This window comes from Hypanus sabinus, chromosome 31, assembly GCF_030144855.1.
Source record: "Hypanus sabinus isolate sHypSab1 chromosome 31, sHypSab1.hap1, whole genome shotgun sequence".
Classification (NCBI taxonomy): Eukaryota; Metazoa; Chordata; class Chondrichthyes; order Myliobatiformes; family Dasyatidae; genus Hypanus; species Hypanus sabinus.
Genome location: NC_082736.1, coordinates 7,879,223 through 7,907,138, shown reverse-complemented (window position 1 = coordinate 7,907,138; position 27,916 = coordinate 7,879,223).

The following is a 27,916-nucleotide window of genomic DNA, read 5'->3' as shown; positions in this document are numbered from 1 at the left end:
CGTGGGTTTTGGTTGCCTATGCTTACGTGTTCTTCCATTGATACTAGAAATCACTTGAGGGTAAATACATATGCGTTTCCTGTCTCACTGATTATCATTACAAGATGTTAGGCCGGAAACAGCATGTTGGAAAGTAGAGCTCCAAACCGGCTTGTAGTATGAGGTAGACATTGACGTCTGAGGTTTGTTCTGTGATTCCGCAATTTACACCTCTTGAATTTCGTCCTCAAAGGGACCAGGGAAGATGGTAGATGCAATGTTCTCAATTTAATGTGAAATATTAATCGTTAACCATTTACTGCTTATTTGCACCATCAAGGAAATGAAGCCCATCATTGATGCATCATCAAATGTTAATTTATCTTACCGCAGGGTTAGCGGATGTGCTAGATTTACCACGAGCAATGCCCGCCCAGACAACACCTCTGCCAGAAAAGAGCAATGGCTGTAGATATACAGTCGGTTCCCGTGCCAGTGCCATTCCGCTTTTAGATGAAAATATGTCATTCATTCTCCACTGTTCGCTGTTCTAAGTCTTCCCATCAATCGCGATAACAGCAGAGAGCCAGTATATTCTAAGGGGCAAGCTGAGACTGGTAATAAATGTTACCTAAAGAGTACCGCGGAAACCCCAAATAAATCATCAATTCAAAACAATTGTCACGTCTCAACGTTGTTCAAGTATCCATCAGTGCCGTTAGAGCGAGCGTTGACAATAAAAAAGGCGGAATATGAACTAGAAGCAGATGTTTAAGTATTCTCGATGAAAGTAATTCATAAGAAAAGGCGTTAAAATGAACTGCATTCCTGGCTGAGAGCAGCGTACATCAATATTGTTCAAAGGGTCTGCGTGACAAAACCGTGGTACCTTGCTGGGATATTGTGCAATGCACCGGTGTCGACAGATCAGTATGAGTTCACTAACAAATGTAGAACGGTTTACGGCATCTATATTGAATGTGGAGATGGGATCGGAGATACCATGTTTTTGAGTCCAGTGACAACTGGAGAACCCTGTGGGATTGTCAATTACAATGAAGACAGAACACCAGATTGTTTCATGGACGAATAATCGGAGCGCATAATTGCGCGATTAAAAATAGATTTTTACCTTGGAGATGATGTAAAAACAAAAGAAAAAGTAAAAGGAAAGGGGACGTGAAAGGAAGCAGCAACATCATGGCGATTTCGTACCGAAAATGAGATTAGCATAGCAACTTCTTGAAAGATCATCGTGTTGACCTGTGGTCTGACAGGGAGTGACCTCTCAGAAATTGAGGTGAGATCGTGACCTTGTCAGAATTATAAGAAAAGAACAAGTATTAATATTTGAAAGTAAAAGACAGAGATTTCAAAAAATGCGAATTTTACGAAGTAATGTGGTCACGTCTTTCAGTTGGAGAGGAAACGGAGTTTCATTGTGCTCTGCCTGAAAATGTGCTTCTTCCATCGTTCTTGTTCGGTGAATACAGGAGATTTCGGTGCAGGTATGTCCGTGTTAATCAACTTCAGGAGTAAAATAATTCAGATTATTTTCCGATTACTTTAAATGCCGACGGGATATCAACCGTCTCGACGTCACCACACCCTGTTCCATTTCCAATCTCACTCCTTCCGCACCAATCCCAACTTCGCTTTAAAACCCACTGATAAGGGGGGAGCTGTTGTTGTCTGGCGGACTGACATCTGCCTGGCCGAGGCACAACGACAACTCTCTGATACTACTTCTTATTTACCCCTTGATCATGACCCCACGAAGGAGAACCAGGCCACTGTCTCGTAGACCATCACCAACTTTATCAGCTCTGGGGATCTCCTATCCACTGCCACCAACCTCATAGTTCCCACTCCCCGCAATTCCCGTTTCTACGCCCTACACAAGATCCACAAACCTGCCTGTCCAGGTAGTCATATTGCCTCAGCTTGCTCCTGCCCCACCGAACACATTTCTGCATACCTTGACAGTCTTATCCCCCTTTGTTCAATCTCTTCCCACCTATGTTCGTGACACTTCACACGCTTTGAATTTTTTCAATGATTTTAAGTTCCCTGGCCCCCACCTCCTTACTTTTTATCATGGACGTCCAGTCCCTATATACCTCCACACCCCACCCGGACGTTTACAAAACTCGTTGCTTCTTTTTGGATTCCAGACCTAACCAATTCCCCTCTACCACCACTTTCCTCCGTCTAGCGGAATTAGATCTTGCTGTCAATAATTTCTCCTTTGGCTCCTCCCACTTCCTCCAAACCAAAGGTGTAGCCATGGGCACCCGCATGGGTCCGAGTTATGCCTGCCTTTTTGTTGGCTTTGTGCAACAGTCCATGTTCCAAGCCAATACGGGTATCCGTCCCCCTCTTTTCCTTCGCTACATCGACGACTGCATCGGTGCAGCCTCCAGCACGCATTCTGAGCTCGTTGACTTCATTGACTTTGCCTCCAACTTTCACCCTCCCCTCAAATTTAACTGGACTATTTCTGACTACTCCCTCCCCTTTCTTGATCTTTCTGCTTCCGTCTCTAGAGACGGTCTATCTACTGATATCTACTATAAACCTACAGACTCTCACAGATGCCTGGACTATTTCTCTTCCCACCCTGTCTCTTGCAAAAATGGTATCCCCTTCTCACAATTACTCCGTCTCCGCCGCATCTGCTTTCAGGATGAGGCTTTTCATTCCAGGACGAAGGAGATGTCTTCCTTTTTTAAACAAAGGGTCTTCCCTTAATCCACCAGCAACTCTGCTCTCAAACGCATCGCTCCCATTTACCGCACATCTGCCCTCACCCCATCCGCCCGCCATCACACTCGGGATGGGGGCCCCTTATCTTCACCTACCACCCCACTAGCCTCCAGATCCAACGTATAATTATTTGTAACTTCTGACACCTCCGAGGGGATCCCACTACCAAGCACATCTTTCCCTCCCCCATTCGTTCTGCTTTCCAAAGTGCTCGCTCCCTACGCGACTCCCTTGTTCTTTCATACACCCCATCCCTTCCCACCGATCTCCCTCCTGGCACTTATCCTTGGAAGCAGAACAAGTGCTATTTCTGCCCTTACACTTCCTCCCTCACCACCATTCAGGGCCCCAGACTGTCCTTCCAGGTGAGGCAATACATCACCTGTGAGTCGGCTGGTGTGGTATACTGCATCTGGTTCTCCCGGTGTGGCCTTTTATATATTGGTGAGACCCAACGCCGACTGGGAGACCGTTTCGCTGAACACCTACGCTCTGTCCGCCAGAGAAAGCAGGTTCTCCTAGTGGCCACACATTTTAATTCCACGTCCCATTCCCACTCTGATATGTCTATCCATGGCCTCCTCTGCTGTTAAGATTAAGCCACACTCAAGTTGGAGGAACAACACCTTATATACCGGCTGGGTAGCCTCCAACCTAATGGCATGAACATTGACTTCTCTAACTTCCGTTAATGCCCCTCCTCCCCTTCTTACCACATCCATGATATATTTAGTTTTTTTCCCCTTTTTTTTCTTACTCTCTCTGCCCATCATTCTGCCTGTTCTCCATTACCCTCTTATGCTCCCCTCCCCCTTTCTTTCTCCCTAGGCCTCCCATCTCATGATCCTTTCCCTTCTCTAGCTCTGTATCCCTTTCTGGCTCTGAGCTTCACCCCACGCCCTCTAGTCTTCTCCCACATTTCGAATTTTCTCCTCCCCCCCCCCACTTCCACATCTCTTACTATCTTTCCTTTCAGTTAGTCCTGACGAAGAATCTCGGCCCGAAACGACAACAGTGCTTCTCCGTACAGATGCTGCCTGGTCTGCTGCGTTCCACCAGCATCTTCTGTGTGTTGCTTCCATTACTTTAACTTTTTTCAGTTGTTTATTTGTCTTCCAGCGCTAAAACTTCTCGAAAGCCAATGACAGATTGTTTTCTTTTGGTGAAGTGTTACTTGATTTCATTGTCATGCTCCGGTCCGTGAAATAATCATTCCAGTTCACGGTCCAGCCCAGATTCCTTATTCCAGGTTTTCCGGCGTACCTCAGTTTCTGTTGAGGCAGCTGATTCTTGTTTCGGCTGGCCTCATAAATTGCTTCAGGATTCAGCCTCTGGCTGTTGGATTGTTCCTGTCTGTATATCTTCCCTTCACCTTCCTCCTGGAGACCCACATTGCGTTGCGTTGCCTCGCTTCGCCTCACCTTGCCTGGAGCCTTCCTTTGCCTCGCCTCGGCTCTGCCTGGAGCCTTGCCTCGGCCTGGAGACCTGCCTCGCCTCGCCTTGCCTCTGTCTGGCGAATGGCCCCGCCTAGTCTTGCATCTGCCTGGCACATTGCCTCGCCTAGCCCTGTCTCTGCCTGGAGCCATGCCTTGCCTCGCCTTGCCGCTGCCTGAATCTTTGCCTTGTTTTACCTGTGTCTGGAGCCTCGCTCTGTTTGGAACTGTCTGTCTGTATCCATGCCTTCGCTAGGTAGGTTCGGCCGTTTTGCCGTTACTTAGCGTTGGGAACTGTTTCGTCGTGTTCAGCGTTCTGTGTGATGAGTCCCGGCCCTACGTCCTTTACCCAAGGAGGGGTCCCAGCTCTGTGTTCTGCATTCCTGCCCTCCGTCGACCCAGGCACAGTACTCTTCTTCCTCAATTAAGCCTCTGCGTTCCTGTTTCTTCCTCGACTAAAGCTTTGCGTTCCTGTCTCTTCCTCGACCAAGTCAAGGCTTTCGGGTCCCTTCCAGTCCTAGTCAGGTCCAAGATCCTTGTCCTGTCCAAGCCACGGCTTAGTGTCCTCATCTTGTCATGTGCCTCGCCCAGCCCGGGAGTTCCTTGCCCAGCCCGGTGCGGTGGTTCCCTCGTCCTGTGCTGGTGTTCCCTTGTTCTGTCCTGGAGTCTCACGTCCAGCCCTGTTACCTCTCCTCGTTCTGCAGCCACGTCCCTCCCAGCCCAGGAGTATATTACCCAGCCCGGTGCTGGGGTTCCCTTGTCCTGTCCATGAGTTTCACGTCCCGTCCTGTAACCTCGTCATGTCGTCACCTGGTTTTGGGGTCCGAACCCGAGTCAACAACCAGGTTCTGGGTCATTGTCCAGTCTCTGGTTTGGAGTCCAAGCGCAGGCTCCTAATTCCTAGTTCCAAGTCCTGGTTCAGCTATCCTTTTCAAATCCTAGCCCAGACCCGGAATCCTTGTCTTTTCCAGGGCCTGTGTCAAGTATAGCGTCCTTTCTTTCTCACTTACCTTGCTTCCTTCTCACGCCTAGTCCTGTTCCTGGTAGTTCAGTGTCTGTGTCTTGCACTTGGTTCCACTCCTATATGACATTTACCTTTAATATTCCCTTTAATAATATTCCGTTTCCTGATTTCAAAAGCGAATGGCCCTCAGCCAATTGTTAAATTTAATTTATACTTCCCTTTCTCATTCTGATATGTCAGTCCATGCCGTCCTCCATTGCCGAGTTGAGGCCACGCTCAGCTTGGAGGAGCAACACATATTTCGTCTCGGTAGCCTCTAGCCTGATGGCATAAACATCGATTTCTCGAAGTTGCGGTAATTAATCCCCTATTCACCGCTCCCCATTCCTAGTTCCCTCTCTCACCAGATCTCCTTACCTGCCCATCACCTGCCTCTCGTACACTTCCCTTTCCCTTTCTTCCATGACCTTCTGTCTTCTCCTATCTTATTCCCCTTCTGCAGCATTCCATCGTCCTCACCAATGCAATTCCCACCTTTTTTAATTCACGCCCTCCTTTCTCCCGGTTTCATCCAACACTCGCCATCTTGAACTCCGCCCCGCCCCACCTTTTTAATCTGACTGCTCATCTCTTTGCCCCAGTCTTGATGAATGGTGGCTGTGAAAAGTCCTCTGTTTACGCTTTTCCGTAGATACTTCCTGGCTTGTTGCTTTCCTCCCGAACTCCCGAACATCAATAGATACCCTTTGTTTGCGATTTTACGCTGACCTCGAAGAATCCCCCGCCTCGCATCTCCACTTTGTTCTTGTCAACTACCTGCACTGTGTCTATCGTGCCTAGTACTGACGTAGTTGAGTAAAATGAGGCTCTGAAATATGGAATGATCCAAGTAAGAACATAGCAGTACTCCTGCAGTCAGAGTTCACATAACGGCAACGAGAATGGACTGTTTTCTTAACAGTTACCCTAAAGCGCCTGGTGAACAGCGTTAAGGAGCATCTCCACTGCTCAGGGTTGCTGCAAAATCAGACAGACAGAGTTCTGTGATTTATAAATAGACGCATTGGGAAGGGTGGTGCTGGTTTTGTGGGTGGGAGAGGTTCTGATGGGTTGGAGCCAATTAGATTGTGCCGCAAAATGATGAAATAATTAAAATGGAACGCAAAACTTGCGATAATAATAACGTACAGAAAAAAAACTTGTTAACCACGCCACACACAACATTAACTTTACACGGATGCTGCCAGATCTATGAAATATATGCAGTATGTTCTGCGTTTCCGTAGTACTATGTTAAATTGTGGGTGCCATCCTTAAACAAAGATGGAAAGACTTCAGAGAGTGAGAAGAAAACATCTACGAGAATAATTGCAAGGTGTAATATTTTAGTCGTCCATTAGATTGTTGAAACCAAGGTTTCTCGCGTGGAACCGAACGGGTTTCCAGCTGATCGAATGAAGATATGTAAAATTTCAAATGATATCTAAGCTTTTAAAGTCATAAATATCCACTTCACTTTGAACCTTTCGGTGACCGGATAATCATTAATGAAGCAGCTGAAGATATTTGAGACCAAAGGACCGTTGTGAGGAATTATATTGTTGGAGAGATAACTGACATTGTTGGAGAGATTTCCCTGTGATTTCCAGTCAGTGCAGTTTTATCTCAGGAAGACTAAGTACGGAAAGACATTCTATTTGGCCAATCGGATGACGTTAAGGAGAAGTGGAAAAAAGTTAAACTGTTAGGAGTGATAACAATCCATATGCTGAGCCCGACTCCAGGATGGGGAAAGTTGCTATCAGATTCGATTGGAGATGAGATCCAAACCTGTTTCACAAACGTTGTTATGTCTAAACTAAACTTTTATGCAATTGGATATTATGTACCCATCCATCTACTTCCAAATTCTATTCCCATTTCCGCACTGTTTGTAAGCTTGTCGATGCTGCATGTAGCTCACTTAGACAGGTCACTGACGTCGATTGAGTATAGCCATTCCATCTATTACCCAAACTACCAACCTACCTGCCACTGTGCAGAGAAAGTAAAATCCCTTGCTCTATTTCCATTCTGTATGTAGATTCCCAATTTATGTCAATAGACAATAGACAATAGGTGCAGAAGTAGACTACTCGGGCCCCTTGAGTCTGCAGCGCCATTCTGAGATCATGGCTGATCATTCACTATCAATACCCAGTCCCTGCCTTTTCCCCATATCCCTTGGTTCCCCTATCCATCAGATATCTATCTAGCTCCTTCTTGAAACCATCCAGAGAATTGGCCTCCACCGTCTTCCGAGGCAGTGCATTCCACACCTCCACAACCCTCTGGGAGAACAAGTTTTTCCTCAACTCTGCTTTAAATAACTGACCTCTTATTCTCAATCCATGCCCTCTGGTACTGGACTCTCCCAACATCTGGAACATATTTCCTGCCTCAATCCTATCAAATCCTTTAATTATCTTAAACGTTTCAATCAGATCCCCTCTCAATCTCCTCAATTCCAGTGTGTACAAGCCCAATCTCTCCCATCTCTCTGCGTAAGACAGCCCTGTCATCCCAGGAATCAAACTACTGAATCTACACTGCACTTCCTCAATTGCCAGAATGTTCTTCCTTAAACCTGGAGGCCAAAACTGTACACAATATTCCAGGTGTGGTCTCACCAGGGCCCTGTACAAATGCAAAAGGACATCCTTGCTCTTGTACTCAATTCCCCTTGTAATAAAGGCCAACATTCCATTTGCCCTCTTCACTGCCTGTTGCACTTGCTCATTCACCTTCATTGACTGATGAACTAGGATTCCTAGGTCTCTTTGCATTTCTCCCTTACCTAACTCTACACCGTTCAGACAATACTCTGCCGCCTTGTTCCTGCTTCCAAAGTGGATAACTTCACATTTATTCACATTGAATGACATCTGCCAAGTATCTGCCCACTCACCCAGCCTATCCAAGTCTCCCTGTATTCTCCTAACGTCCTCTTCGCATGTCACACTGCCACCCAGTTTAGTATCTTCAGCAGACTTGCTGATATATTTTTCAATGCCCTCATCTAAATCGTTGACATAAATCGTAAAGAGCTGTGGTCCTAATACAGAGCCCTGTGGTACCCCACTAGTCACCTCCAGCCAGTCCGAGAAACACCCATTCACTGCTACCTTTTGCTTTCTATCTGCCAACCAGTTTTCTATCCATGTTGAAACCCTATCCCAATGCCATGAGCTCTGATTTTACTCGCCAATCTCCTATGTGGCACCTTATCGAATGCCTTCTGAAAATCTAGGTACACTACATCCACTGGCTTACCCTCGTCTAACATCCTTGTTACACTCTCAAAAAACTCCAACAGATTAGTCAAGATTGATTTGCCCTTGGTAAATCCATGCTGTCTCGGCCTAATCCTATTACTGTCATCAAGATATGCCACTATTTCGTCCTTAATAATGGACTCAAGCATCTTCCCCACGACTGACGTTAGGCTAACAGGGCGATAGTTCTCCGTTTTCTCCTTCCCTCCCCTCTTGTAAAGTGGGATAACATTAGCCACTCTCCAATCTTCAGGAACTGATCCTGAATCTAAGGAACATTGGAAAATTATTACCAATGCATCCGCAATTTCCTGAGCCACCTCTTTTAGAACCCTCGGATGCAGACCATCTGGACCCGGGGATTTATTAGCCTTCAGTCCTATCAGTCTACTCATCAGAGTTTATTTCCTAATGTCAATCTGTTTCAATTCGTCTGATATCTTCTGACCCTGGCCCATCCATACATCTGGGAGATTGCTTGTGTCTTCCCTGGTGAAGACAGATCTAAAGTACGCATTAAATTCTGTTGCCATTTCCCCGTTTCCCATAATAATTACTCCCAATTCATTCTTCAAGGGGCCAACATTGTTCTTAACTATCTTCTTTCTCTTCACATAGCTAAAAAAGTTTTTGCTATCCCCTTTTATATTCCTGGCTAGACTGAGCTCATACCTGATTTTTTCTCTCCGTATTGCTTTTTTTAGTTAAGATCTGCTGTTCCTTAAAACTTTCCCAATCATCTGTATTCCCACTCATCTTAGCCCTGTCATACTTCTTTTTCTTTAATGCTATACAATCTCTGACTTCCTTTGTCAACCACTGTGGCCCCTTCCCCCTCTTTGAATCCTTCCTTCTCATTGGAATGAACTGCTTTTGCATCTTTTGTATTATGCCTAAGAATATCTGCCGCTGCTGATCCACTGTCTTTCCTGCCAGGGCATCCGCCCATTTAACTTTGGCCAGCTCTTCCCTCATGGCTCCGTAGTCTCCTTTATTTAATTGCAACACTGACACCTCTGATCTGCCCTTATCCCTCTCAAATTGTAGATACAATCTTATCATGTTATGATCACTACTTCCTAATGGCTCCTTTACTTCAAGATTACTTATCAATTCCTGTTCATCATAAGTTCAGCTCTATTTGATGTCCTTTAATTGGCTTGTAGTGTTCCAGATACTTACCGACCGGTTCACCATTTTTTTTTTATTTTAACCTATTTTGTTTCTTCCTACACTACAGTTAGCGTGATCTGTGCCCATCTTTCTTTAAAATTCCTTACTTACTTTGTCAAGTTCCATTAAGTTTTTGCACCTGTTGTGTTTTTACGTCTTCTATACCAGACGCTAGTTTTCTTTCCAGAGTTAACTGTTATGTGATATCAGCTTTATTATTTCAGTTTTTCCATAAATACTGACATCAAATATTTCACCGTCTAGGCTTTCGGGACGGTTGGTGATCGAAAGAACTTTCGAAGATTGCCAAGGATACAGTCACTTGTTCTAACCTGACTTCTATTGATAGAACCTAGAAGCTAACTCACCGGAAATGAATTCCGCCTTCGACAGAGCGCACGGTCAGAGTTGATGAAATTTAAATCAAACGGAAACAAAGGGAAAACAATTTTCCCGTCTTGAAAGAAAAATGCGGTTGTTAACAGTCGATGACACCAAATCCAGGCTATCACTGCAGAATTCCCTCAGAACTGTCCCCTGGGCTGAACAGCATTCAGCTGTTTGATTCCCCTCCCAACTCGAGGTCACTGTGGAGACAGGCGCTAATAATTTCAGCAGCTTCATTTCCACTTCCGGTTTTCCAGGAAATAAATTACGCCATGCCTGCATGCGACAAGACATTCGAGAATGCTTTCATCTTTCACAATTAATATACTCCCAGCAGGAGCTCCAGGCAATGACTATCACCAGCCAGACGAATCAATCACCTACCAACTGTATTCAATCTATCTACCATCGTGATTATTGTCTTACGAGAGAGCTTGAGCTTATTAAGACCCAGAGTTGGCGGACATTAAAGATTAATTTCAGCGTTAATTGCATACCATTGCAAAGACAAAGCTCTGATTTACTCCGAGATAAGTTGCAAACAACACGCAGCGTAATTGTTTGTACAATAGTTCACAGTACAAGAATCAGCGGGAGACGCTCATGGAGTGAGTACTGTTTTGGATTCGCTCCATAACCTATACTTTTTTTTACCTTTGATCACCCTTATTCAGCTTATTTTTACCTATACCAGGGGTCGGCAACCTTTACCACTGAAAGAGCCATATGGACCCGCTTCCCACAGAAAAGAAAACACTGGGAGCCACAAAACCCGTTTGACATTTAAAATGAAATAACACTGCATACAACATTTTTTTTTGCCTTTATGCTATGTATAAACAAACTATAATGTGTTGCATTTATGAAATTGATGAACTCCTGCAGAGCAAACGAAATTACATTTCTGCATGCAACAAAAACATTTTGAACTCCGAAAAAAAGACGTTGGGTTGAAGGTTACTCCATAGTTAGCCCACCTTGGATCGAAAAATTAAAAGAAATCACGCACTGGTGGGTGTCAGGCATTGGCAGTGGTGACGTATATTAATAGCGATAAAAACACATTGTAGCGGTGTGCTACACGCAGCGCTAAAATAACAACACGGAGTGGGTAAACTGCAGTCAAAGATAACTTTATTCGAACTACACAGCCTTGCTTTTAACCTGCCCCCCCTTGGGCGCGGATGCTCCAAAAGACACGTACTCACAAACCTCCGTAGGCTATCTCCCTTAGCTGGAAAGCTGGCAAATTGTGAGCAGGTACGGATGTGCCAGGAAATGGGTCACCTCAACGTTTTATTTAGATTGTACAAGATCACTATAATCTTCAAATTTAGAATTACATTTCAAAAACTAACAAACTAACATAAATACATTTTAATTAAATACTCATCATTTATTTTCCAAAGCCACAGGGAGCCGCAGCACAGAGTTGAAAGAGCCACGTGTGGCTCCGGAGCCGCGGGTTGTCGACCCCTGACCTATACCGAAAGTTTCTTTGTTATTTTTTTAACCTACTGCCAAGAGTTTGTTGTGAACTTTTGAAGATATGCAAACAGAAATGTCTCTCAGGTCGAAGGGACGAGAACCCGGACGCAATCCGAACGGTAACGGAAAGAAGCAGGCTCCGCCACGACAAATTCAATTAACTTATCAATTGTTTATGGAGGTTTTGCATAAAAATTTGATCAACTACAACAATTTTTAAAGAAGATATAAAGGCTTTTCAAGAGTACATGGTTAAGGCGGATTCAGTAATTAACCAGCAACAAGCTCTTATTGCGTCTCCGCAAGAAGATGCTCGGAAGCGAGATTTGACTATTGAAAAACTGCAACAGGATTTAATTTCGACCATTAAGCTGATGGAAGCCCTTAAAGCCCAGAGTGACGATTTTGAGAATCTGTCCAGAAGACAGAACCTACGTATACTTGGTATTCCAGACGGCATAGAAAAAGATGACCCTTCGAAATATTTTGCTCAATTTTTAAAAGAAGCGTTTCCGACGATTTTCCCGAACAACCCTCCTTTATTGGATCGAGCATATAGAATTCGGCGTCGATCACCGAGTGCTACAGACAAACCTTCGGTTGTAATTGTCCGGTTCCATTATGTACACGACAAGGAACAACATATACGTGCAGCTCGTTGTGCAGGAATTGTTAAATTCCAAGATTACTGCTTCTGTCTGGTTGAAGACTTTAGTCCTGACCTTTTTTTAAAAAAGGCTTCTTTTTAAACCGTTGATGGCTGAATGTTATGAGAAAAATCTGAAAGCTGCGCTCCTATACACTGCGAAGCTTCGAATTTCTCCGTCGAATGCACCACGCCATATTTTTCTTTCAACTTCAGAAGCGAGAAGTTATCTGGAGAAGAACTTCCCTACTGCTATAGACACCACTCTCTAATAAATGAACGATTTTGATCGTGTAAGATGGTTCTCTATTGCTTAAACTAGAATTAACCTCTGGTTATTGGTGTAGGTTCATCCTATACATTATACTTAAGTCAAAGTGTGTTTTCGTTATATCAATTGTTTTGCCTTATACTCTTTAACCATTATACTTCATTCTTGTCTATTAACTTTGTTCCTTCGAAGGTATATTTTTAACCCTTTGAAGGTGATTTTGTTTTGATTAAGATGGTGGTTTTTTGAAAAAGATTTTTGGTTTTGATTAAGTTGGCGTTATTTGTTTCTTTCTTTCGTCTCCTTGCTACAATGCATCGCTTAGCATAGCTTAAATATTTTTTTTGTTTTGTCTGGGCTAGAGCCCGATTTATAAGTTTTTTTAACTGACTATATTCTTATTTTTACTACTAACTATACTTAGAAATATGGTTTTTATTATAGCGATTTTAATTTTTAAAGTTGGGGTGATTTTTTATATATATCCTTTATATATGGAGTGTTCTTCCGCTGACATAGGGGTAGAATTGGTCTCATTTTTCTCTTTTTTAAATCATATTTTGGCTTTTTCTCTTTTTCTTGGTTTCTTGGGGGGGGGGGATGGTCTGTTTCCTAATTCTATTTTTTTTTTTTGCATCAGTTTATGTTAGTTTTTTCATTTGGGCTGTTTTTGAACTTCAAATATGTCTGTGTTGTCGTCACTTCCGGGTCCTCTCTTTACTTTTGTTCCTCTTCCGGGTGCATGAGTTTACATGTTGGTTAACCCTTTCTATACCAAAGGGTTGATTTTAGAATTATGGCTCAGACCATTAATTTTGTGTCTTCGAATACTAATGGTTTAAATCATCCAATTAAACGAAAGAAGATTTTCAAAGTATTCCAGACTTAATGCTCATATCATTTTTGTACAAGAAACTCATGTGAGGAAGGAGGACAAATTTAGTTTTTTTAGATTTTGGCGGGGTCAACAGTATCACACAAATTCGAACGCTAAAGTAAATGGAGTTTCAATTTTTATTGACTCCTCTATTCCATTTGTTAAACATGATATTTTTTCGGATACGAATGGTAGATTTTTGTTAATTTTGGGTTTACTTTGTAATAAAAGGTTGCTTTGGTTAATGTTTATGCTCCAAATGTGGATTGTCCTGACTTTTTTAAGTCCTTATTTACTTTTTTACCCAATCTAAATGAATATAAGTTAATAATGGGTGGTGACTTTAATTGTTGTTTAAATCATTTGGTAGATAAATCTTTATCTATTCAGACTTTACCTAATAAGTCGGCCGCTTGTATTAACTCTTTTTTGACTGACAATGGAGTTTTTGATGTTTGGAGATTTCGGCATCCTAACGACAAAGAGTTTACTTTTTTCTCACATGTTTATCACTCTTATTCGAGAATTGATTATTTTTTGTAGACTCTTGTTTTATTCCAATGGTAATCGGTTGTAACTATGATATTATAGCTATCTCTGATCATGCTCCATTATTACCTTCTATGAAATTTATGGATATAGCTGCTAATGCCAGTCAATGGCGATTTGACTCTACCTTATTCCAGGACTCGGACTTTATAAAATTTATGAAGGAGCAGATCGACTTCTTCTTTTCAACTAATTCTACAGATGATATCTCCTGCGGAACACTTTGGCACACTTATAAAGCGTATATACGTGGACAGATTATTTCTTATTCTGTCGGTTTGAGAAAACGCACTAAGACGGAACTCTTTTATTGGTTGATAAAATTAAAGAGATTGATAAGAAATATTCGATTGCTCCTAGTAAGGGTCCAAACAAAGGGTTGAACTTAAAATGGAACATAGTTTATTACTTACATCTTCGAATGAAAAGAAATTAATGAAAACTAGATCTGATTTTTATATACATAGTAATAAATCTGGTAAACTGTTAGCTAGTCAATTGAAGAATGCTTTGGTTAAACGTCAAATCACTATGATTGGTCAACACAATGGGAATCTGACAGTTAATCATGATGAGATAAATAAGGCATTTCAAGACTTCTATACCTCCCTGTATCAATCTGAATTTCCTCAGTATCGTAATACCATGTGTGATTTTCTTGGGAAATTAAATTTTCCAAGATTATCATCTGATGATCTTTCAATATTGGATACTCCTATTACGGATGTTGAAATTAAAGGGGCTATTTCCTTAATGAATTCTCGGAAAGCACCGGGTCCAGATGGTTATACATTTGAATTTTTTAAATTGTTTTCCGCTACTCTTTCCCCTTGGTTATGTAAGGTTTTTGAGGAAACCATTAGATTGGGGAATTTGCCACAATCTTTTTATAGAGCTTCCATTTCTCTAATATTGATGAAAGATAAAGACCCTACTAACTGTGCATCCTTTAGACCAATATCATTACTGAATGTAGACTCCAAGATTTTTTCCAAGTTACTGGCATCCAGATTGGAGGAGGTATTACCCAAAATTATTTCAGAAGATCAAACCGGTTTTATTAAAAATCGCTATTCTTTTTTTAACATAAGCAGATTATTGCATATTGCTTATACTCCCTCACACGACATTTCGGAATGCGTGATTTCATTAGATGCGGAGAAAGCATTTGATCGAGTTGAATGGCCTTACTTATTTAATGTGTTGGAGAAGTTTAATTTTGTCCGATATTCATATCGTGGATTAAATTGATTTATCATACTCCAGTAGCCTCAGTGTTTACCAATAATCAAAGATCTCCCTTTTTTCGTCTATTTCGGGGCACTAGACAAGGATGTCCTCTTAGTCCATTACTATTTAACATTGCCTTAGAACCTTTGGCAATCGCCATTAGACAATCACAGGCTATTTTGGGTATTAATCGTGGGACAGACATTCATAAGTTATCTTTGTATGCAGATGATTTATTACTATTCATTTCTAACCCTGAGAAATCTATCCCAGCAGTTCTGTCATTATTAGCTTAATTTAGTGAGTTTTCTGGGTATAAGTTAAATCTTAATAAAAGTGAATTGTTTCCTTTGAATAGACAGGTCCTAATCTATGGAAATTTACCTTGTAATTAGTTAATGATTCTTTCATTTATTTAGGGATCAAAATCACAAGAAAGCATAAAGATTTATTTAGATTTAATTTTTTACCCTTAATTGATCAGATTAAAGGTTTGTTTACTAAGTGGTCACCATTATCTTTAGCTCTAATAGGTAGGATTAATGCTATTAAGATGGTTATTTTATCTAAGTTTTTATATATTTTTCAAGCGATACCAATTTTTATTCCGAAATCTTTTTTAAGAATGTTGATTCAAAAATTTTCTCATATATATGGAAGAATAAAAATCCCAGTTTAGGTAAAATATATTTACAGAAGACAAAGAAGGAAGGCGGGTTAGTATTACCTAATTTCAGATTTTATTATTGGGCAGTAAATATTAGATACTTGTAATGTTGATTGAAAGATGGGGGTGGATCTTTCGGCCCACGTTGGGTGAGTTTAGAAATTAAATCTGTATCAGCTTATGCTCTGGGTTCTACTTTAAGGACTTCTCTCCCTTTTGCACTTTCTAAATTGCCGAAACGAATTGACACCCGATAGTTAAACATACTTTACGTATATGGTTTCAATTTCGGAGATTTTTTGGGTTGACTCAATTCGTTTCAAATAGTCCTATTGTATCTAATTGTTTTTTCCACCCTTCCATTATACATCAAGCTTATTCGGCTTGGAAAACTAAGGGATTACTAAGATTTTCTGATTTATTTTTGGATAATTGTTTTATGTCTTTTGAACAATTATCCAACAAATATAACTTGCCTAAATTTCATTATTTCAGATATTTACAGATTAGACATGTTTTAAGTTCTGTACTCTTTACATTTCCAAATGTTGTGCGTTCAGATATTTTGGAGAGATTATTTGAATTAGACCCTTTTCAAAAAGGGCTTATTTCAAAACTTTATAATATAATTATGAAGATGCGTTCAGAGCCTCTTTATAAAACCAAAAAGGATTGGGAAAGAGAGTTTGACCTTATTATTTCTAGTGAGAATTGGGATAGAATTCTTCAATTAGTTATTACATCATCGATATGTGCCAAACATTCATTAATACAATTTAAGGTCGTACATAGGGCCCATAGGTCCAAGGATAAATTAGCTCATTGTTACTCTTATATTAATCCTATCTGTGATAGATGTCAATCTGAAATTGCGTCTTTAACTCATATGTTTTGGTCTTGTTCATTTTATGAAAAATATTGGAATGATATTTTTGATATTATTTCTGCGGTTTTGAATATTGATTTACAACCTTATCCTATTACCGGAATTTTTGGTTTACCAATGTTAGACTCACTGCATTTATCTTCTTCTGCCCGTCGAATTAATACATTTCTAACTCTGATGGCTAGAAGATCTATATTGTTGAATTGGAAGGAAATTAATCCACCAACTGTATTTAATTGGTTCTCTCAAACTATGTTATGTTTAAATTTAGAAAAAAATTAGAAGTGATGTCTTTGAGACTTCTATTAAATTTGAAAATTTATGGAGGCCATTTATTCAACATTTTCATATGATGTAATATGACCCTGTTCCAAGTTCATTTAATTTCCCAGCTTTTAGCTTATGTGTGGTGAGAGGACCGGAAGTGACGGTATTGATGAATATTTATTCTTGTGAGATATTATAAACAGCCCCCTGTTTTTGTTTTTTTTTCTATCTTTTTGCTTTTTTTCTTTATTAGTTACTAGTTATTAGATTAGTAGATTAGCTAATTTTGCATTTTTTTAATTTTTTTTATTTTATTATATATCATATATTATGAAATATTTAGACTTACCATGTTCATACTTATATTGTATGGTTTATGTCTTGGTAAACGCATTTATATTGTAACTATTGTTTATGTTTTTTTTTCATTTGTAATGGAATTTGTATGTTTGTAATTTCTTTATTAATATATCATTTGTATTCTGTCCATATTACTAATAATAATAAAAAGATTTAGAAAGAAAAAGAAAGAATAGTTCACAGTACTGGAGACTCGGGCTCAATCCACACCGCCAACTGCACGTTCTCGTCGTGACCGCGTGGGTTTCTCCAGGTGCTCCTGTTGTCTCCCGCAGACGATAGAAGTAATATTTGTTAGGTTATATCGTCATTACTATTTGTCCTAGGCTTAGGTTAGGCATAAATCAAGGGATCGCTGGGCACTATGTTTCGACGGGTAGGTAGAGAGTATTCCGCGCTGTGTGTAAATGCATAAATAAATGAACTGTCTTCACAGCACGTCAGCTGTTGATGTGCCGGCTGCCTGTTCACTGGGTGTTGCCCAACATCTATAGTCTAGAGATCTGGTTACATCAAGTGAACGGAACAGAAGAGCTACAGGGATAAGTTGCTCGAAAAGAAGAATTGAGTCTGACCTTTATCAGCTCTTCCAAATGCTTTTGTATAATATGAGGCAACAGATTCGCATTTGTAACGGATTTTGTCTGGACTCACAAGGTGCCTGAGTCCAGACAAAAATAATTACGATGCCCTTTCTCTCTTTTTCGTTTTCGTTTTATAACTTTCAGAACAGTGCTTTTCGAGCAGTTTGTCGACGGCTCACTCAGAAGCATCAGTATTTACAAAATTTTTAATTCATTACAATAGAAGATGCAAGACATCATATTCACTGCTTCTGCAGAATGGCCGTTTCAATTATGAGAAATTCTCATACAAAATCAATCCCGTTGACGTTGGGAGTAAGAGAGAATGCTATTTCCCGAAACTAACTAAGGGTTGTAATTCAATCTTTACCATTTTCCCTGGTATGTCGATAAAGTATAATTTCACCATCCCACTCTGAAAATATTGCGCATTCCCATAACTACGAGGACACATGTATATTAGTACAGTTGAGGTGTTTAAATCAAGTGATGTCAGTCTATTTACACTCCGTTTACACACTTTGGAATCTACACACTTCCCCCGACTCCCTCCCACTCCACCACATTCTGATGTAGTCTCAGACCTTCTGGCAGTTCTCAGCCATGCCTTGAATCAAAGCCTCAGTCAAGCTTACTGTCTCACGGAATAATTCCTGTTTTTCATCTATCTGGAACAAATTTTCAGTCGTCATAAGGCCTTAAGATTATAAGACAGCAGAGTGGAATTAGTCCATCTGATCCACTGATTCTGTTCCGGTATTACGTCACGATGAATCCATTGTCCCTCACAGGCCCGTTCAGCTTCGCTCTCCGCGTAATATTTGACGCCCTTATTCATGAACATATCATCTTCCGTTATAAATCTATCTAACGACTTGGAATGCATGGCTGACGGTGGAAATAAGTTCCACAGATTCACCACTCCCTGACTAAAGAAAACCCCCCTCATCCTTGTTATAAAACGATATCCTTCTATTCTATGGTTGTGCAATTGTTATGTTACAGCCACAATGAATATATGATTGAGACAGATTTTTATAACAAATACAATATTTATTAAACACTGCTAAAAAAACCACTAAAATAAACAAACGACTAACTTAACCGGAAGTCAGCTGCGATACGGCAGCTCGAAGAGTTCTTAAAGCAAGAAATGCGAAAACAGTTCTTAGAAGAGGTAATGCGAAAGTCCATATGTTTACTCAGTCGTTTAGTAGAGACTTTTCTTGAAATACAAAGGTATGCATTTTAAATTCTGTTTTGTGGCGTTACTGCTGATCCCAGCGATGTATGTTTTTTCCCGGAGGATTTTTCGTTGAAAAAATGAAACGGCTTACAGGCACTGACCTTTCCTTGGCGAAACTCTGCACCCAGTCCGTTCTGCTCTTACAGCAGGGACTAAAATGGGCACAGCTGACGAATTACTTCCGAATGAGGATCAAACAAGGTCGAACCTGTTTCACGTCGTAATCAACTTTCCTCGATGCTTTAGCGTCCCGAACTTTGATGAATCTTCACTCTCCGACTGCACTTCAACCTGCAGTATCATAGCAAAACTGCCGGCAATAACCTTTGACTTACGACAGAATGTAAAACTCCACTTTAAAATAAAACTGCGTCACAACATCGAAATACGCAGCAACATGGAGTCACCGGCGAATTCAGCCACGAACTGCAACACTCCCCCCCCCCCCACTGCTGGGAGGGACCACATTTTATACCCTGTTGAAAACGAACTATGGCATAACCTCTCTCTGGTGGAAAAATGACGTCACTCCACCATCACAAGCCCATTACTTCATGTACAGCCTAACCTCAATTACATCATTGTCATCTGACAGGTACAAGATACCCACGGCTATGTAACAGCAATATTCACCCCCTATCGGAAACATCCTTACCGGCCCACTCTATCAAGTCCTATGCTATATATTTCAATGAGATTCCCCTTTCTTCATCTGAATTCTTGCAAGTATCAGACCGAGATTCATCATTCATTCTTCATATCTTTGCCCTTCAATTCCAGAGACCATTATTGTCAACCTGCTTTGGACTCTCTCCAAAGCCTGCATATTTTTGTTTTCACAAAACAGGCCCATAAACTGCTTAACCTATTCCAAGCGTTGTCTGTCCAACGTGTTACAAATCTTCAGCCTTATATTCTTGCTCTTACGATCTAACGTCTGGATATTAATGCTGCATTGCATTTGCCTTTCTACACTGTCAACTCAACTGGCAAATTAAACTTACGCAATCGTGTACTAGAACTCCCAATTCTTTTGCACGTCTGATTTCTGGACGTTCTCCCCGTTTAGAACATTGTCTACTCTTTTATTCCAAAGTACATGACGATGCAGTTCCCTACACTATGTTCCATTCACCTGTGCTCTCTACACCATGCCTTCCTCACGAACTTCATGCTTCCTCCACATTACAGTCCAGCGTCTATCTTTGTATCATCCGCAAATGACGAAAAATGTCATCAGTTCCATCATCCAGGTCATTGACACGTAACGTGAAAAAAGTGGTCCCAACATCGACACCTGCGAAGCACTATAAATCATCAGCAGAGATCTAGAAAAGGCTGTCTTTATTCCCCATTCTTTGCGTCCGGCTGTCAGCCTTTTTGCTCTTGGTCTGTTTTGTCATGTTCCCGAAAGTCCACTGAAAACTCATTCTCAATAATGGAAGTCAACGTTGTCCGAATCCCAGACGTCGGGCTAACTGGTGCATAAGTTCTCGAACAAAAGCAAATCTGCAGATGCTGTAAATCCAAACACACACACACACACACACACACACACACACACACACACACAATACTGGAGGAGCTCCGCAGTGCAGGCAACATCTGTGGATAAGTGATGTGCTCTGTTCTGCTGAGTTCATCCTGTATTTTGTGAAGTCTATAAGTTTTTTTTTCCTGCTTCTGTACTTCCTTGAACAGTGGAGTTACATTGGTAATACGTTGTTCTAGTACAATGGAAATGTACTTTTACTAGCTCAATTTACCTGTTACCACATTTTATTTTCAAAGTAAATTCCTCCAGTCGACAAACCGAAGCGCACTCATGTTCCAGGGTTCGATAATCCAGTGAATTGGAATATAAATCTACCAATTTAAAACAAATCATATTGGTATCACGTGCTTCATTGTCACCGATTCTGGCATTAATTGAAAGTTCGGAATGCAATTTCTGCTAATGTAACGATCACATCAGCGTATTTTTATTCGTTGCTAACGTTGACTCATTTAAATAAATCAATTTTGTTAACTTCACTGGGAACTGTATGCTACGAACATTAGTTCACCTGGCAACACGAATGTATGGCACATTTAACAGTAATTTGAATGCTATGGAATTTTATTTGAACGCCCAGCGAAATTTACATACAGATTTTCGTTTTATTTCCAAAGCCAACCATTTAATGTAATGAAATGTTTGACTCTATTCTTCAGCTCCTCCCTGAATTTCCTTTGTGAAAGTGTGTAGATGGACGTGTTTGTGCAGGTACTGAGAAACTGCAACATGAAGCCAACCTGTTGCAAGATATACTTCGGGGTATTCAAATATCTGTCTGTGTAAAAATAATTATGAATTTGCCAGTTTATAGTAAATGCAATAAAGGGGACCCACAATGCTATGCAATTGGCTGATAGAGCGAACAACAAAATCACCGACCTTCGCCGGTTTTCCACCTCTGGATCCTTCTTATTCTCTCCGCTGTTCCTGAGTCCCCGGCGGACTCTGTTTGCCGCTATAATATGACTGATTATTAAAGCATTAAACAATAGAATCAAGCCTATTGGCAATATTGTTGTAGTGATACTGTTAAACATCTGGCATGCCTTCCACGATGGTAAAGTATGGTAATCGCTTCTGAGATTACAGTACCAGGGAACGTTGTCAATGATAAGGTAAGGACCCACCGCAAAGTAAAATGGAACACGCTTCGCACAACACCCTAAAACCGCAATTACTATCATCACAGTCGCTGTCCTCTCCGTGCAGTATCGTTCCCGCAGCCTTTGACTACAGATTGCAATGCAACGATCGAAAGTCAAAGCCAGCGTGAGCCAAACAGAACAGTCCATGGTTACGAACCTCAGAAAAAATATCACGGCGCAGGTCGGTGTAATAAGCAGAGGATAGGCATAAATATAAATATTATTGATCTGATCGATAACCACAGCAATGATAACACACATTAAATCGGTTGTTGCCATTCCCACCAGGTAAAGGGAAACACATCTGGTGAGTCCGCATTTTCCCAACGACACGATCACAATCGTCATTAAATTGACTGCATGGAAGGGAAAAAGAAGAATTAATTTCAAAAATTCTGACATGTTAAACTTGATATGTATGCTGAGAAATCACTTGTTCTAGATTGAGTGACTCTCATTCTTTTGACCCTATGCCGGGTCCATTTAGGAGCGATTTGGAAAATGGAAATACGTGTTTACGTGTTCGGAAACTGCCCTTCGATTGGAGGAAAACGACGGATCCGAGTGGCAATTGTAAACGGGAGTTATGTAGTCCACCATATAACTGCTTCAGCTGATCGACCCACAAATCTTGACAAAGAGAATGACCTACGTGTCGCCGATAAACAAGGAAGCTCACAGGTAGAGCTCCAGCGACGGAAAAACCCATTTCATTTTAATGATGCTTAATAAATCTGACAGGGATTCAGGAGGAATTGAGACAGGCTCGGACCTATTGACATCAATGGATTTGCGATTGTGGGGGTGAACAGCTTTTAGTTCCTCGGCATAAAGAACACCGATGATTTCACGTGGTCTGTGTGTTGAAAAGGGCACAACAGCACCTCTTTCACCTCAAACCGAGGAGGAAATTTGGTGAGGGCACCCAAATCCTAAACACTTTATAGAAGGACACATTTAAGAGCATCCTGACTAGATGCATCACTGCCTGGTATTGGATCTCTATATCATACTGCAGAACTCATGCTGATACAACTGTGTCTCTATGTTTTATTGACTATGCTGTTGAGGACACTATTTATTATCAATTATTATAAATTGCACATTGCTCATTCAGGCGGAAACGTAACAGAAATAATTTCCTCCTCACGTATACTGAGAATTTAAGTAATGAAGTCCATTCAAATACATACAATAAAAAATTTATGTAACACATGCTGGTAAATCTTTAAAAAGTCGAATAACTGGAAAGGTGTCAATATGAGCATTATTCAGTAGCGAAAAATTTGAAAAAAACGGTCATGCCAAACGATTAGCAATCTCACAGCAAAATAAGGAGGATATATTTTTAAACATAAACAGGTTTAAAACGCTATCAGCATCGGAAGCAGAAATTTCGGTGACAATTTACTTACCAGGGATACCAATCACTGCCAATATAGGATAGTAAATACTCGCTATGTAGTAAATTGCCGGATAACCCATTTTCGGAATGAAACTCTGATCAGCTCAAAACAGTCTAAATGCCGATATGTGCTGTTGCATTGTAAGCTCTTATGCAGGAGACGAAGGCGCCTCTGACATTTAACTGTACCAGTTCATTAGTCACATTAGTGACAGTCCACTGAATAAACACTTCAGGGAAATCATTTAAATGTCTCATCGTGCGATGAAAATTCCTCCTCTGAGAGATCATAAAACAACAACTATATTTAGCTTTCTTTGTTGTTCTTTCAAATAACAATGTTGTACATCGGTGTCTGTGACAAAATATTTGCGATTTTCAAAAGGAACAACTCTTTGACTCAATGTTTTTACAAGGTGCAATATCAGACTCAAATAATTATCGTTTCTATCGGTCGTTGTATTGCATTAATATTATTATATTAAAAAAGACATTTAGCTTGTCTGTTAACTTAGACACGCGTTTCGCTTCCAGCCGATGATTCACACATCCTTTTTGCCTTTACTTTCGTTGGTGCCAAAATAGTGGTCAAATTAGATGAGAAATAAGTTAGTAACTGATTAGAGTACTTCGGTAACTGGAGGAACATCAATAAATCCACAATAATATGTGGTTTATCTACGAAGAACATAAGACGTCTGTTTCAAGAAAGTATCTTTAACTATGGACAGATTGACTACTGAAAACGAATCCAGCATAGAATTGTACTGTTTAACCCGAAGTATACAGATTTCAGTTCAATGGGATAAGAGTTAATCTTGCCACAGTGTGTGCAATTTCTTGGAGGTGATTTATTTTCATACATTACACGTTTTATTTATATTCTATCTTTGCTTTCCAGATTTTGCAAGACGCAAAATTTTCCAGAATGCTTTATTAAGTCTAAGGCCTAGTGATGGCAAAAATTTCATCCATAAATTCCCAAACCACAAAGCACCTCTGATTTTTCAATGTTTAAGATTCCATTGCACCCATGGGTTATCAACAGTATTTATGTACCTTTGTAGGTTGTTGTCAGCCAAAAATGCTTGTATGGGGATGGGAAATATCCTCTCCTCAATGTTTTTCTATTGAGAGTCATATTATGAGTTGCACAAACATATCACAGCTCTCAACTGTGCTACAAAATAATAATCTGTAAGAGAAGGTCGGCCCTATCACCCCTTTTCCTTGGCTAATTGCAAAGTTTTTAACTCTATAGAATTCTGGGAGCTGTCAATTTGGGTTATGCTTCCCCCTGGAACTTTGGAATGTACAGTTTTGTAAAACTCTTCAAAAGCTTCTTGAATTTCATTTAGCTTTTTTCCCAATTTTGTTCTTCAATCCCTAATTCTATGAATTGTATTTTCTGCTATCTTTTTTTCCAGTTTCCACGCCAGTATTTTCGTAGACTTAACTCCACATTCATGATGTCACAGTTTCAGAAACAGTATTTATTACTGATTTATTCGGTAGCTAAACTATTGATTTCATTCTTTTTATAATTTACTCTAATGTATCCTGTGCCAAATTTAATTCGAATTTTCTAATCTAATTCCTGCAGCCTATTTTTTAAGTCATTCCAGGACGAAGGAAAGAAAGTAGCTTCCATTCCTCCACCATCAGCTCTGCTCCCAAACGCATCTCTCCCATTTCACGCACTACTGCTCTCAACCTATCCTCCCGTCAACTCACAAGGGATAGAGTTCCCCTTGTCCTCACCTACCATCCCACCAGTCTTTGGGTCCAACATATAATTATCCGTAACTTCCGCCACTTCCAACGGGATCCCACTAACAAGCACATCTTTCCCTCCCCCCTCCCCCCGCTTTCTGCAGAGATCGCTCTGAACGCGACTCTCTTCTCCATCCGTTCCCCCTCACCCCATCCCTTCCCATCGATCTCCCTCCTAGCACTTATCCTTGTGAACGGAACAAGTGTTACACTTGCTCGTGCACTTCCTCCCTCCTCACTATGCAAGGCCTCAGACTGTCCTTCCAAGTGAGGCGACACCTCAGCTGTGAGCCGGCTGGTGTGATATACTGCGTCCGGTTCTCCCGGTGCGGCCTTTTATATATTTGTGAGACCCGACGCAGACAGGGAGACCGTTTCACTGAACACCTGCTCTCCGTCCGCCAGAGAACGCAAGGTCTCTCAGTAGCCACACATTTGAATTCCACGTCCCATTCCCATGCTGATATGTCTATCCATGGATGGCTTCCTTTACTGTCAAGATGAAGCCACATTCACGTTGTAGGAACAATACCTTATATACCGTTTGGCTAGCCTCCAACCTGATGGAATGAACATTGATTTCTCTAAATTCCGTTAATGCCACTCCTCCCCTTCTTACACCACCCCTTATATATTTATCTATTATTATTATTATTATTATTATTATTATTATTAGTAGTAGTAGTAGTAGTAGAAGTAGTAGTAGTAGTAGTAGTAGTAGTAGTAGTAGTAGTAGTAGTGGTGGTGTTTGTAGTATTCTGCCTTTTATTTATTTATTTGTTTGTTTGTCCGTTTATGTATTTACTTATTTATCTATCTTTCTACCTATTTATTTATTTATTTATTTATTTATTTCCCCACCATCTCATTTTTTTCTCTCGCTGTCCCTCTCACAAACACTCCTTGCTTGTTCTCCATTTCACTCTGGTGCTCCCCTCCCCTTTTCTTTCTCCCGAGGTCTCCCGTCCCTTGATCCTTTTACTTCTCCAACTCTGTATCCCTTCTGCCAATCATCTTTCCAGCTCTTAGATTTATCCCTTCCTCTCCTGTCTTCTCCTATGATTTCGGATTTCCCCCTCCCCCTCCGACTTTCAAATCTCTTACCATCTTTTCTTTCATTTAGACCTGACGAAGGGTCTCGGCCCGAAACGTCGACAGTGCTTCTCCCTATAGATGCCGCCTGTCCTGCTGCGTTCCACCAGCATTTTGTGTGTGTTGCTTGAATTTCCAGCGTCTGCAGACCTCCTCGTGTTTGCGTTTTTAATACCACTATCATTTTTTTCTTATATATACAGAACTGGGGGGGGGGGTGTTCAGAATAATGAGTGTAATCCCTCCTGTTGGGGAACATGTCCCTCCATATATAAACAAAAAAACATCCTCATAAAGTGCAGTAACTTCCTTGATTTCATAGGTTTCTCTATTGGAAGAGTTTAATTTTGTTTGTAATTGTAATTTAAGTCACCCCCATATATCAGGAGACCTTTTGTTTCCGTTACCATAATATTAGTGATTTTCCGAAAGAAACTAATTTCACTTCCTGGAGTAACTGAAATTCCGTCCTCATCCCACTTACCAGAGTATATCTGCCCTCCTTATCTATCATTTCAAATACAGTTTTTTCTCCAAGTTTAGCTTGCTTGATATAAGAATAGCAACTCCTCTTTTATGTCCTGATTTATATGAGGAGGAAGACAAATTAATGAAGCCATTCCCTTTAGTTTTCCAAGCTCATTATCTCTTAATTAAATATTCTACATGGGCTTGTCTTTTTTTTATTTTAGATAGAATGCTACTATGTTTGATTGGATTTAACAGCCCATTGATACATAAAAAATGAAGTTTACTTTCTCAATTCTCTCAATATTTCCCAAGCAGAACGGGATAACTGCTCAGCCAGGCTTTCCCTGGGTTTGATCTCGCTGACGGGCAACCCTCTGGCATTCATGTCTGCAGTCGCCTTTTCCACTGTCTGGTATAGTTGGATCCCACCTTCATAAAGCACTTGCAGTTTAACAAGGTACGGGGTTTGGAAACTAATCTTTCCGTGCTTTAATATTAGCTATAATTCTGAGTATTCTTTACGTTTCTGCAAGACCGCCAGGGGCTATTCTTGATCGAAATATATTAATTTCCCGTCCAAAAACACCCTCTTCTTTCCCCAGGTCCTTCGTAGAATCTTCGTCTTGGTATTGTACTATTTAGCGTGGCTTATCTCCTCTGTCTCCAGAAGGCCTCGGGACGAGTGCCCTCATAATTTCAAGCTCCATTGTCGAAAGAAACAGGCATCAGGGAGCAAATAAGGTGCTTGAGGAGTATAAAAAGTGCAGCGCAAAAAATACTTAAGAAAGAAATGCGGAAGTCTAAAAGAAGACGTGAGGTTGTTTGGCATTCAAGGTAAAGGATAATCCTAAGAGCTTCTACACGTATATTGTCATCAGCAAGGAGGCGGATGCGTCTGGAGAAAAGGGAATGGAATCCATCGCGAGGAACAAAGAAAATACAAATCCTGCCTTACTTGTTCTTCAGTTGTGGGTTTTATTGAACGTTTCGCTGAGCAACGTGGACTGGCCGTGCAGTATTTCATAGTGATAGAACAAGGCGTGGAAATTCCAACATAAAGTGTTTTCCAGGCACAGATTCTGCAATAAAATAACGTGGGATTTCTGCTTAGAAAGGGAACACAGTCTGTTTTGGCCTTGATGTATGGAGATATAATGAAGGCATGAGACTTCCCACACACAAACGCAGTGAGCATATAAGTTATTACCATTTTATGTCGCATTCCTTTTGCTGATTATCAATGTAATCTCCTTTCAATACCAAGTGTCTTAAAACCAGTTGGGCAAATATCGCGACTAGAATCATCTATGGATAGATCACCACTATTAGACGTTACTGCCCTTCAAAAAGAAATGAAAATTGTTATAGATTCCGAATTCCACCAG